We start from the raw sequence: 13,974 nt of genomic DNA on the forward strand, positions 1-13,974 counted from the left end.
CCATTCATCTTCTCCTATTTCTGTTATTGCCTTTGCTGGAGGATACAATTTGAATTTCTTGGTGGAATTACCATCTGATATATACATGTCCCCAGACCTACAACTTATGAAAGCATCAGCTGTGGCCAGCCAAGGTCTTCCTAAAATAAGAGGATGTCCTCCTAGATTGTTCTTGGGAGTTAAAATCATAAAATCAACTGGATATTCCCAAGAATCTAGGGAGACTGGAATGTCTTCTAATACACCATCAGGTTTAATGATTGATCTATCTGCAAGCTACAGTAAAGTAGGTGTAAAGAGAAGGTTAGGAAGCTTTAACTGATCCATGGTCTGTCTACTCATGATGTTGATAGCGGCTCCTAAGTCAATCAAAGTATTTGGGATTTCAACCCCATTAATATGAGTTTTGACAATAGGGCTACCGGGATCCACATATTTTTGCATGGTAATCTTCCCCATCATAATGTCTGCAATTTTTCCAACTAGATGTATTCTTCTGGTATCTCTGGTTCTTTTTCCTGTTTTCTTTAAACTCAACTCCTTTATTGTCTTTGCTAGAATGGGAATTTCCTTAATGGCTTGTAACAAGGGGATCTTGATACAGACATTCTTCAATTCATCTAGAAAATTATAGTCAGGCAACCAAATTTGCTTTTCCACTCCTTTGTCAATTTGTAATCTTTCAGGAAAAGGAGGTGTAGCTAAAGAGGTAGGTTGCTCAACTATGGGAGTTGTGGGGGTTGATTCTTTTTCTTTTTCTTTTTTTGTTTGAATGTTTGGGCATTGAAGGGATACTTCAGAACCCTTATTAGCTCTAAGAGATTCTTCCTCAGAAATGCTTGGCTGTTGAACATTTATAGAAGGTTGATCTAGGATTCTACCTGATCTGAGTTGTACTTCGTTAAGAGGAACAATCATATAGGTAGGGAATGGTTGACCTTCCATCATGTAAGCATTTTGAGGGTTCCTATTATTGGGGTTTGGCAATGGCTGAGAGGGAAGTTGATTTGACTTTTGTTGAGATTGGAGCAAGAGTTGAGAATTTTGATTTTGTGGAGGAGGTTGTTGTTGTTGAGGGTATGGCAATGATAGTTGTTGACCTTGATTTGGAAGTTGTGGAGCTTGCTGATTCTGAAAAGATGGAGGATATTGATAGAATTGAGCAAATCTCCCATAAGGATTTTGCATGCTTTGCATCCATGATTGAAAAGGATTTTGTGGTTGAGGCCAAGGTTGTTGCCAAGGATTCCAATTTGGTTGGGGTTGAAAATTCATAGAGTTGTTAAACCCTTGATTCTGTTGCCCCTGCCAAGGTCTCCTTGCAACAAAACAGAGAGATTCAAGTGTGTTTGGATCTTCTTGAAAGACTGCTTTGAGGCCAGGAATTGAAGGACAATCCTTGGTCTCATGAGTTTCCGAGCAAATTACACATGTTTCCACAACTTGTGCTTCCAAGGGACATTCCCTTAAAGCATGTTTCTTTCTACATTTCGGGCAAAAGATGGCCAAGGCCTCGGTTTCTGCTTTCTGTTTATTGTGGATCTTAAGGGTGTCTAATTGTTCACTAAGACTCCCTAAGATATCAGTTTTGAATTCATCAATCATATTGCCGATTTCAGCCCTACTTACTGATCCGGTTGCAGATTTATTTGCCCTAAGTAGAGAAGGATCTCTAGGCCCTTTTTGAGTTTTTGATTTTCCCCTTGAGAGATGGACACATAATTCTGCTATATCAGAAAGTGGAAGCTGAGATATATCTCCCTTCCCCATCATATTCAAAAGATCTATGCATTCATCTATAATGGCTTTTAGTAAGAGGGCTTTCAAGGTCTCTTCATCCAAGTTACTCATTTTTGCTCTTTTCAAATTATATTGAAATCTTTCAATCAGTTCCCCTAAGTTCTCATCTTCTCCTTGTACCATTTTAAATACCTCATCCTTGTGATTGGTGGGCATACAGTAGTCTAGGTACCTATCCAAAAATGTCTGTTTCATTTCATCCCAAGACCTAATGGACTGAGTGACTAACCCCATGAACCATTTCAAAGCTTGTCCTTTCAATGTGGAAGGGAACAATTTGAGTTTTTGAGTATCATCTAAATAGTCATAAGTTCTACATAAGACTTCAAACTCAAATAAGAATGTTTCAGGATCCTCAGTTCTTGACCCGAAATTTGGGAGGACAGATGGCGATATGTTTTTCATAGTAGCCCGGGAATCCTCATTAACAATAGGAAACCCAAATGAGTTATCCCCATCTCTGTTTCCTCCTCCAAGGGGACCTCTACCTCCTCCATTGTTGTTTCCTCCTCCTCCTCTACCTCTACCTCTACCAAATCCAGGTGCTTCTTCTTCTGCCATGGTAGTTTCCCCAGAGACTTCAAAGTCTTCAGGTTCTTCTACTAAGGGTGTATGAGAAGGATTTCCTCCTTCTTCTTCAGATGTCTCTACTTCTTCAATTATAATTTGCCTTTTTGGAGAAAGAAGGAAAGGATCTCTTTCTAACTCAGACTCGATGGAAGGTATGGGAGAGTCGACTCCTGCTTCTTGAATTCCGGGAACTCTAGGGCTAGGAGTGTCAGTTGGAGATAAGGGAGGTGTCTCTTGTCTATCCCTTGAAGTAGATGGACTTGTGAAAATCGAACTCTTTGCTCTAGCTAAAAACCTTCCCCTAGAATCTCTAGCTCTATGCATGTCATTTTTTTTTTATTTTTTTTTCTTCAAGTCAAGTTAATAGTTCTTTTTCTGATCTTCCAGGTCACTCTAGGTGCAAGAAGAGAGCATACTCAAGAAACTACTAAATCAATAACTTTCTCTTTTCTGATCCTCCAGATCACTTTGAAGTGCAAGAGGAGAGCATACTTTGGTAGGTTATCAACTTCTTTTCTTGAAATTTTATGTTTTTTTTTTCTTCTAAGAATATGGCTATTTAATTTCACTTCCCCGGCAACGGCGCCAAAATGTTTAGTCAATTTAGTGTTCCTAAATTGATGTCATTAATTGTCAACCCGGGGCTCGTAAGCTGATGAAGTGAAGGTGTACTATATGTACTTAAGCAACCTCTTAGATCTTTTTGTCGTTTGGGGGTGTTGTTTGTGGTCAATTTATCTTCCTAAGATGGAATGGAGGTTTTATAAACAGATGAGTGATAGTGTGTGTAAGGTGATTTCTAAATGAGTGAGTGTGTGTTACTGGTGGTTTCTAACTACCTTCTAAACTTGCAAAGAAAAAGCTTGAAAGAAATAATTGGAAATGAAACTGAAAGCAAAGCATAAAAGAACCACTTTCTAATGGCACTAGTCACTACTCATGCTGCTGCAAATAAAAAGGTAAGAAAAACCACTTTAAAGACCAATTATAATGTTCAACTCTTCCTAACTCTCTGCTTCCAACATATAGTACTATGTGAAACACGATTAAGAAGTAGTTAGAGATGAGTCTAAAAAGTAATCAAGCTCTAAGATGACAAGTAAGAAAAACCACTTTAAAGACCAGTTATAATGTTCAACTCTTCCTAACTCTCTGCTTTCAACATATAGTATTATGTGAAACACGATTAAGAAGTAGTTAGAAATAAGTCTAAAAAGTAATCAAGCTCTAAGATGACAGATTATAACACCACTGTGCCTCTCTTCAACATTCTGCTTCCAACATACATTGTAATGTGTAACAAGTGAAGAAAGAGTTAGTGATATAAGTCAAAAACTACTCAAAGCAAGCTGTAATCTATTAGTATTCTGATCTCTTAAAGATGAACAACTTATGATAAAGAAATCATCAATATGTTAGCATACAACTTGAGAAACTAAACTAGAAATCAAGCTAGAAAAATAGAGTAAAGGCAGCAACTATGAATATGACAACTGAAAATACCATTAGAGATAAAGCAAATACACAAAGACACACAATCCCGGGCTAACACCTGCAGAAAACAATCCTGATCAGTTTAAAGTAAATGCTGGAAATGAAATGACAGCGAAAGTAAATCAAATCTGTACATGTGTTAAAGAAAAGGAAAATTGCTGAATTCAAAAGAAGGAAATGGCAAGAACATAAAGGAAAATTTACTGTACAAAGGCTGTTATGAATGGGGGCCCTCCATCCACAAAACCCAAGGAAAGATCAGCTACGTGAAGGAGTCAAAACAACAGTCTTCTATTAATTCATAATGCAGAAATTACAGTCAAAAAGTGCTGAAACAGCAGCTTCAAAACAGAGTTTCTGTGCTCACTAAAAGCGTAGCAATTACATAAACAAAACAACTAAAGACTAATCCTTAAGCGTGCGCAGACGCTGGATTTTATAGGCGTATGAACAACTGCCTACTGCGTAAAACATGAAACTGGAAATTAACTGACAAACATGCTAATTAAATGGTTCAGCAACACGTAAACAGGTCCGTGGGTGATCTGGAAGGTACGGTCGTCATGGAGGTTGAATTCAAGGTTGGATCCTGTCTCCCATAACTTGCGTAGAGTGGAGGAGTCGCCATCTAGAGTGACGTGACCTTTCAGCTCACGCAGCACCGTTTGAGCTGGCTTTGTTGACCGAAGTTTGATCCTCGTTGACCAGAGGTATGCGTGGCGTTGCTGACCGAACCAATAGCACAAGAACCTTCAACACCTCCATTCCCACGTGCCCATGTGATTCGTTTTTCAAAATGACACGTGGAACATAGAGATCAATGAAAAGGTTGCGGAATGACCAGATAGCTGCGGAATTGCTGAATGGCTGCGGAATTGCCAGACAGCTGCGGAAACTTTGTGCATATGTCAAAAATCTAGACAAACAGTCAAACATTAGCAAAGTTAACCAATCATGCTTAAAGACATCAAATGTAATGATCTGGGTAGGTTTATGAGGAAAATAGGGCAAAAGAGAGGGATAAGTGAGGAAAAGCTGTAGGTAATGATGGATAATTAGGTGCAAGTTAGAGGCTCTAAAGTAGTCTCTTGTATATCCGCCGTCAGACGCTCTAGATACTGCTCCAACTCAGCTAAGGTCTTTGCAGCCGCATCCTGTGTGACCGGTGCCGGTGCAACTGGTTGTCTCCTCTCGAAAGGCCGGAGATTGGCTCGACGCCATGGACCCACATCTGCATTTTGAAAATTTTTACTGTCAGTTTTGAGACGATATATAAAAACAAAAAAAAATATAGATAATTTAAAAACTTGTGAAAAATGAAGTACCTCTGTCGTCCCATTGTTCTCCCTGTGGAAGAACCATGTCCGGATCACCGCGAAAATCTACTCCGGCATAAGGAAAATCCTGGATCGCAAAGACCTGGTCCTCCAACCAGTGAAAGTAACCTGCAGGAAATCGGACAACTCCCGCTCCCTCATCAGGATGTCGGGCCATCACCGCAACCCATCGCATCAACTTTGGCTCCCGAGGTGGCCCAACCGCAACAGTGAGATGCTGAGGGATAAGCATCAGAACTCTCTCTAGGGAAAAGCTCACAACTAAAGGCCCATACCCAAAGGTCTTTAATTGCCCGTTCTTTGCCCTAGTCAGTTGGCCCTTCATATTGGCCAACACAACATCGCACCAGTTGAAAATGGTGCCTCGAAAGCAATCAATCGCCATCCGCATTTGGGACCCAGTGGCAAAGTGCAAAGCGGCTGCGCCGCAGAGTCTGGTAACTGTAAAGGCAATTACCATAAGTTCAGGTCCGGATATGTATTTGATTTCTATCCCCTTCTCCTGGTTTTGATTGTTGCACCACTCTAGCCAGAGACTAGCAAGGGATTGGCCACCCGGTCTAGTCCCGAACAGAGACAGTTGCTCACCCCTATTAGGCAAACCAGTGAGAAAATATATGTCTGAGGGCTCTATCTCGAGCTGGTGCCCTCCGATGTAAAAACATTGTTCCTGGACGTTCCACCTTTCAACCAGCCACTCTAAGAATGTTACTGGGCCCTCATTCCAGGTATGGTCCAGTATTTGTAGAGACTGCATGCCTTCAAAGCATCAATGGAAGGTTGATGATCTATTGCGGCCAAATCGACATCTTCGTGTTCTCTTTCGCGCCAATCAAGCATGGTGGGCAATCTACACACCAGAAAACACCCATTAGAATTCATTAAATCAAAAAATAATGGTTTAGTTTTAAGACTTGGGGTTTTGAAATTGCTTTGCGCGGAGTACGCACCCCGCGTTCAGAAACAGAGCGGCGGTACGCAGCTGTTCTGAAGGTAGGCTGCGTACTCCGGCCATTTTCCCATTAACGAAAATGTCGGGGTACGCAGGTCGCCCATGGGGCACCTGCGTACCCCGAAAGGCGTATCTTAAAACCCCAAAGCCCCCAAAAAATCAAACTAGGGCTTAAAATGAAATTCTAAACGGATGAAAACAAAGAGGAGGATGTTGTGGAATACCTGAAAGAGACGGCGCTCGATTCCGACGGTCGGATTCTCCACAAAGTCCACGAGAAGTTTCTTGCCAAAAGCCCTTTTCTCTCCCTCAACAGTAAAATGGTAAAAATGACATGGTAAAAAGTCTTTTTATAGGTTTTTTGGATAAATGAATGCTAGGTTTGTTTATTTTTCACCATGGAGAGATATTTTTCAATGTATTTTTGCCTATCTTAAATAGGTATGAGTAATGTGTTGTTTATGTGCAAGACAAAAGAAATTTCAGAGAAAATTATCATTTTTCACAAACCGAAACATTAGAGTCATCTTTTAAGCCCTTTTCTGACTCCTAAAACATGAAAAGATTGCGAGCGTTTCTTTTACACTCATTAAAACGGAATTAAAAGACGGTCGCCTTATAGCCCTTTTCTGACCGTAAAAACAGGAAAAGATTGCCGGGTTTTTGTCGTTTCAAACTCGATACTGGAAATAAAACGACATGTCCTTGATCACTTTTTACGTTTCAGGTCAGAGGCACTAATCATGAAAGTACTCCTTGGTCACAAGATCAAGCGGTTCTCTCAAGTATTATTTTATACTTTTTCGGGCTTGAGAGACACAAATTTACGAAAAAGGTTCAACCCTGGAGTCTTCTTTAGTTTTTTCAGACTCTCTAAATTTGAAAAACGCCGAGTTTCTCCTATACTGGACTCGTTAAAATTTCACAGTAAAGGACCTGTTCGATTACAAACAAGAACGAACCACTCCTTCTTAGGGTTCGAATCTAAACTAAGTTGGACTCATCCAAAGGATGAGCTTATAATCAAGCATATGTTATCCTCCTCAAGCTTGTAAAAAATAAAGAGGTACTTGCCCGAAATGGTGGGGGAAAAGAGAGAAGAATGAACCTATTTGTTATCCTTTGTCACAGAAGAACCTTACTACCACTCTTGAACACGACACTTTTCATTCACTTGGGTTGGGAAATCCTTTGTCTTAAAGTTGATTAAAACAACTTTGAAAGTCTTCAACCGTTTCTGGGTATTAACTTTGGGTCAATCATCGCCAAGCCATCTGTCGTGTCGTTATGTGTTCAAGAGGTCTCTACAAATAAACCATTCATATGCAAAATACTTGTCATCCATCTTTGGCCATCCCTGAGTCAGTCCTTACAGCAACATTTCTTCAACTTGAACTATGATTTCGTGTTGTGGGCTTGCCTGCAACGGGTCGCTTTCTATCGACATCAGCACATTATCTAGACAGATGACTTAGAAATCGTCAGTACCTTGAAGTCTGCATGCATCAATGGCAGGTTTCTCGCCTTTGACGACAGTTTACATCATTGACTTTCGATCAAGGGATTCCGTGACATGTTCGACATCAACTCATTCATTCACATCTCATGGATTGTACTGGGTACTTTGAGAACCATTGACATCACTGGTGGTCTCTCTCACACTTGTTAACAGTTTACATCATTGACTGGTAATCAAGTGGTTTCTACCATGTTCGACATCAACTCATTTATTCGCATTGATAGAATCGTACTAATTCGGGAAGTAGAAATCACGACCTTGGATCTAGTTTCCACCATCCAGGCTGCGAGGAGTTTTGTATTCATTGTATAGTAAACTAATCATAAACAGATGGTTGCGTCCATACTGTGTCTATATTTTTCTATGATTATAATGTACTGCGAAATCATTCCTGTATCAGAGCAGTAGTTAGATTGTTAGTTAAAGTTCTCAATCTAAGTATGGGAATGCCTACCTCAGCGATGATATCATCTTATATATGTATTTTGTGTTGAATATTTGCAGGTTCTGACCAGTCTCTCCACAACATAATCCTTGAAATGATAAAGTACTTCACCCTTCCTAGATGATTTGAAACCCTAAATCTATTTCAGGCTTCGCACTTTAGGGGGCAATCTGTTACACTAAAAAATGTCACCATGACTATTTGCAGTTAGTATGGCTCCATCAACTGTCATACTATCCTCCTTGGCAAGTCTCATGCCTCTGCTTTCCATGTCAAACTCCAAGAAAGAGAGAAAAGTCATTTAAAGTAAATTATCTCTGGTACGCAGTTCTCTTAGCCTTACCTGCGTGTACGCAACCCAAGTTCACAATACCTGCGTACTTGTACGCTCTGTCTGTAAAGCAATGGGTGCGTACTCCTGTAAGGGTCAAAAGGCGCAAGTTTCACTCCGAAAAAGTTACTTGTGGTCATTTCTAGAGCATTCTAGAAGCTTGTTTGACATGTATGGAGCGCCTCTAGATGGTTCATGTATCCCTATGAAAGAGGAACTTATCCCATCAATAGGGGAGCTAACCCACCCAAAGAGGGGCTTATCCCATTGATGGTGGACCTGATTAACTTCCTTTTAAAGCACTATAAATACATGCATTGGGCCAGAGGGAGGGGAGGTTGAAAGCTAAACATTCCTAAGGGTAGATGCTGCTGAGATTAGGACTTCCTTGTAGAAGCTTGTGAGGAGAGATTGTCATCCTTTCTTGTTTCGTTTGGAAGTGGGTGAGCTGGTCAAAGTAAAGGAAAACTCTTGCTGGACCCTGGGAGGAACTTGCACAACACCAAGGCTCAGGTTGTAATGGTTTCTTTTGTTTCTTATTAATACAAATAAGTCCATTCTTCTCAAAAATTTGTTATTTATGAGTTGTTTCATATACTCCTTGGTCTGTATGTTAAATATGTTTTATTTTATGAGATATTCAGGTGCTATTTAATCGTTTGATTGTTAGTGAATGCAGGTTTCGAAGAGAAGGAGGAGCTCATCCGGATCGATGAGGCTGGACTACTACAACAGCGTTGGACTACAGGTAGGATCTAAACACTTGATTTCTTATATGGTAAATGCATATTTAGAGAAGGATTGGTATTAATTGTCTTGTTTGTCACTAGAAAGCCTTAAGCTTCTAAGGAGGTTGGTTTTGTCCGCAAAATTGACTCTTTCCGCATGACAAGGATATTCTCTAGCATCTCGATTTTAGTTAGATTTCACCCTCTTTTCTTGTGTGGAAAGCATAGTAATAGGGAGTGAGTGGTACCTAGATTTTGGTGCTTGATATCATATGACAGGAAACAAGGAATTATTCAGTAGCTTAGAGGAGAAGGATCTCAAATTTCACACAGAATTTAAAGATGATGGGAGATATAGTACCAAAGGAATTGGTATTGTCACCTTTAAGAGGGACTCATGATCCCATATTTACTTGAAAATTTAATATATGTTCCTGGCTTGAAGAAAAAAATGATTTATGTAGCTGTATTTGAGGACAGAGGTTATGATGTTGTGTTTAATAAGGGAAAATATTTTCTGAAGCATATTGCTACTAGAAAAGTAAAACAACTTGGATTTAGAGTGAAAAATATATACAAGATAGAGATATATTTCGCCATGTATGCATCCATACCTCTAGGAGTGAGATGGGGTGATGTGGAACCTTAGTCTTAAAGTTACAAAGATTTGGGTAGGGTCCATCGAAGACGAGTAGAAGTTATAGTATAATCTTGTCATGGATTACTACCCTTGCTATAGGGGACCACAATATTCAGTAGCGGGAGGATTGATGTTAGTTGGAGCAGTCAGATACTAAGGAGCACAGAGCAATGTTGACAATAAAGAAGGAGACTTAGTATTAGAGTCAACAACAACACATATTTCCCAGTAGATAGCGTAGAGACTAGTAGTAGCTAGAATGGTGCAGCGAAAGCGTGGTGGGCCCATAACCCCGAAGCATCCAATACCATGGACCGAAAACCATCGTGTCCAAAACCATGGACCGAAAAAAATCGCATCCAAAACCATGTACAAAAACCATGCACAAAACCATAGATAGGTCCGCCCAACCTAATATAGGGTCCAAAAAAAAAATTTCCCGGAGCGCTGCCCCAGACTCTGTAGAGGGGGGCTACTCACCCCCCTCAAACCCCTCAAATAGGGGGGGATGCCAACCCCCTATAACCGCCCCGCTATGCAGTCAGCACAAAAAAGGGGTGAATCCACTCCCCCTCTAACCCCTTGGTTAACTAAGTGGGCTAATCGTGGAAAGAATATAACACAACCCAACATTCTCCCACTTCTTGTTTTCTTTCCACAAGGGGCCACAAGAGAGCTTATCAAAGCTCATAGATTTTTTAAATGCATCTGTCATATTATTTAAATTGTCCACCTTTACCAGTAACACCTTTTTGTCTTCTATCATATCGCTCACAAAGTGATACTGAACATCAATGTGTTTTGTCATTGAATGGTAAGTAGGGTTCTTTGCCAAGAAGATTGCAATTTGGCTGTCACAGCCTATCCTTATAGCTCCCTGTACTAACCCCATACTTGAACACAATCCCTGCAACCAAACTTCTTCCTTTCTTGCATGAGTGGCTGCCATGTATTCTTCTTCTGTAGTTGATAGTGCCACTATAGATTGTTTCTTACTCATCCAACTGACTGCACCTCCAAATAGGTTAAACACATACCCACTTGTAGATCTTCTCTGATCCATATCTCCAACCCAATTTGCATCAACAAAGCCATGAATATCCAACACTCTGTCCAATCCTAGTCTTCCTTGGTAGCACAAACCATAATCACTAGTGCCACACAAATACCTGAAAACCCGCTTCAATGTTGTCCAGTGATCCTTCCCTAGTTTTGACATAAACCTGCTAAATACTCCCACTGCATGTGTAATGTCTGGTCTAGTACAAACCATTGCATACATCAGGCTACCGAATGCACTATCATATGGAACACGAGACATGTCCTCTTCCTCTTCTTGTATCTTGGGACACTTTTCAGAAGATAACTTTACACCTACAAGTATAGGAACCTTCATCGATTTACTATCCTGCATATTAAACCTCTGCAGTATTGTCTCGACATACTTCCTTTGGTTTAAATATATCTTCCTCTTTGCCCGATCTCTTTCAATTTCCATTCCCGAACTATAGTTTGCAGCACCAAGATCTTTCATGTTGAATTTGGAGGACAATTGGGTCTTCAAATCCTGGATAATTTCTTTGTCATTTCCAACCAGCAACATATCATCCACATACAAGACTAGATAAATAACATGGTCACCAATTAATTTAAAATACACACAATGATCTTCTTTGCTTCTGGTGAAGCCAAGTCCCTGTATAAATGTATCAAATTTCTGATACCACAACCTTGGTGACTGTTTTAACCCATATAGAGACTTCTTTAACTTGCATACCAATTCTTTCTTACCCTTCACCATAAAACCTTCAGGTTGCTTCATGTAGATCTCCTCTTCCAGATCCCCGTGAAGAAATTTTGTCTTCACATCCATCTGTTCTACCTCAAAATCAGAAGCAGTAGCAATAGATAAAAGTAATCTAATAGAAGCTACCTTGGAAACAGGAGAAAAAATATCGCCAAAATCAATTCCTGGCACCTTGGAATAACCTTTTTCTACCAACCAAGCTTTGTATTTCTCCACCTTTCCTTTTTCATTTCTCTTCTTCTTGAACACCCATTTTCTGTGATGGGTTTCCTTCTAACCGGCAACTCCACCAGATCCCAAGCCTCATTTTTTTGCAAAGATGCCATTTCATCAACCATGACCTCTTTCCAAAGTTTTCCATCCTATGAATCTACTGCTTCCTTCACAGTTCTGGGATCATCATCAGTAATAGATAAAGAAAAATTTGAACAAAAAGAAAATGGAATATACCTTTCTGGCTGCCTTCCTTCTCGAACTGATCTTCTAACACCCAAAGTTTGGGGCTCTTCATCTTTTGATTCCTCTTCTGATGTAGATTTTGATTTTTCCTCCTTAAGCTCAAACTCTATCTTCTCAGGTTCCTTTGGTTGGACCTCATGTTTAATGGCATCTTTCACCTCTCTGAACACCACATCTTGGCTATACACCACCTTCCTTGTTAATGGGTTCCAAAGCTTATAACCCTTTAAACCATCCTTATACCCAATAAAGTTGCACTTTTCAGATTTACTATCCAACTTGGATCTTTTCTCCTTTGGAACATGTACATATGCATCACATCCAAATACCCTCATATGTGAAAGAGAGGGTTTCTTACCAGTCCATACCTCTTGTGCAGTCTTATCCTCCAACGTTGATGAAGGTGATCCATTGACCAGGTAACATGTTGTCTCCACTGCCTCTACCCAGAATTCCTGTCCTAACCTGGCACCACTGAGCATGCATCTTGCCCTTTCCATCAACATCTTGCTCATTCTTTCTGCAACTCCATTTTTCTCAGGTGTGTATGGAGTAGTCTTCTGTCGTGCTATACCACACTTCTTACATAATTCTTAAAATTTCTTACTGCAAAACTCTCCACCTGTATCTGTCCTCAACACCTTTATCTTCTTCTCTGTCTAGTTTTCCACTAGAGCCTTAAATTCTTTAAACCTATCAAAGACTTCAAATTTAATCTTAACGAAATATGTCCATGTATTCCTTGAGAAGTCATCTATAAATGATACATAGTACATAGACTTACCCAGTGATGGAACATTCATAGGTCCAAGCACATCACTGTGCACAAGTTCCAATATATGTTTCTCCCTCTTACCACCAGATGGGAAACTCACCCGATTCTGCTTCCCGTATACACAATTTTCACAGACATCAAAATCCAAAGAGTTATTACTCATACCTTCTACCATACCCTTACCATGAAGTATTCGAAGGCCCTTCTCTCCAATATGTCCAAGCCTTTGATGCCATAGCATGGTCTTCTCTCTAGAAACCACTAGATTTTCTTCTCCACTGTCAGGAACCACTGAACTATTGCCCCCGTCAACAACAGTGCTAACTTGCATCTTGTACATAGTTCCAATCCGAACTCCTCGCATCAATACCAGTGCTCCCCAAACCATCTTGTAGGTATCATTTTGAACACTGTTTTTACACCTACATCATCCAGCTTGCTTACAGAAATCAGATTTCCGGCCAATGCAGGAATATGCAGAACACCCGGAAGTGTTCTAACCCTTCCACCTTACAACTTCAACTTTACTTTTCCGTGACCAACGATTCTAGCTTTCCTGTCATCCCCCAAGAAGACATCACAACCATCATATGGCTCATACTCGCAGAACCACTCTCTATGGGGAGTGAAGTGAAAGGATGCACCTGAGTCAATCAACCATGCCTCATGATCTACATGTGTACTTGAAGAAGCCAGGTACACATCTCTACCTTCATCTGAGGTGGTTTTCGCCTCTGTAGAAGGAGCATCATCAGATCCCTTTCCTTTGTTAGGAGATTTAGATTTATAGCCCCTTTTTTAGTGCCCTTCCTTTCTGCATTTCCAGCAAACCACCTTTACAGGTTTTCCTGGAGACTTAGATCTCCCTCTAGATTTAGATCTCCCACTCGATGACTTATTTTTGTTTCTGTTCTGGGACCATCCTTGTACAGACAAGGCATCACCATTCTGGCTCTCCATATTTTTCCGTCTCATCTCCTTTATCAGCAAGGATGAGACTATTTCATCAAACTGAAAGGCAGTTGAATTGCTACCTATTCCAATAACCAAACTATCCCATGAATCTGGTAGAGAACACAGCAAACTGATGCACTTATCTTCATCTGAAATTTTAATA

The sequence above is a fragment of the Pinus tabuliformis genome, chromosome 7, assembly GCF_031772625.1.
Source record: "Pinus tabuliformis cultivar Carrire ecotype Pingquan chromosome 7, CPIR1, whole genome shotgun sequence".
NCBI classification, from domain to species: Eukaryota; Viridiplantae; Streptophyta; class Pinopsida; order Pinales; family Pinaceae; genus Pinus; species Pinus tabuliformis.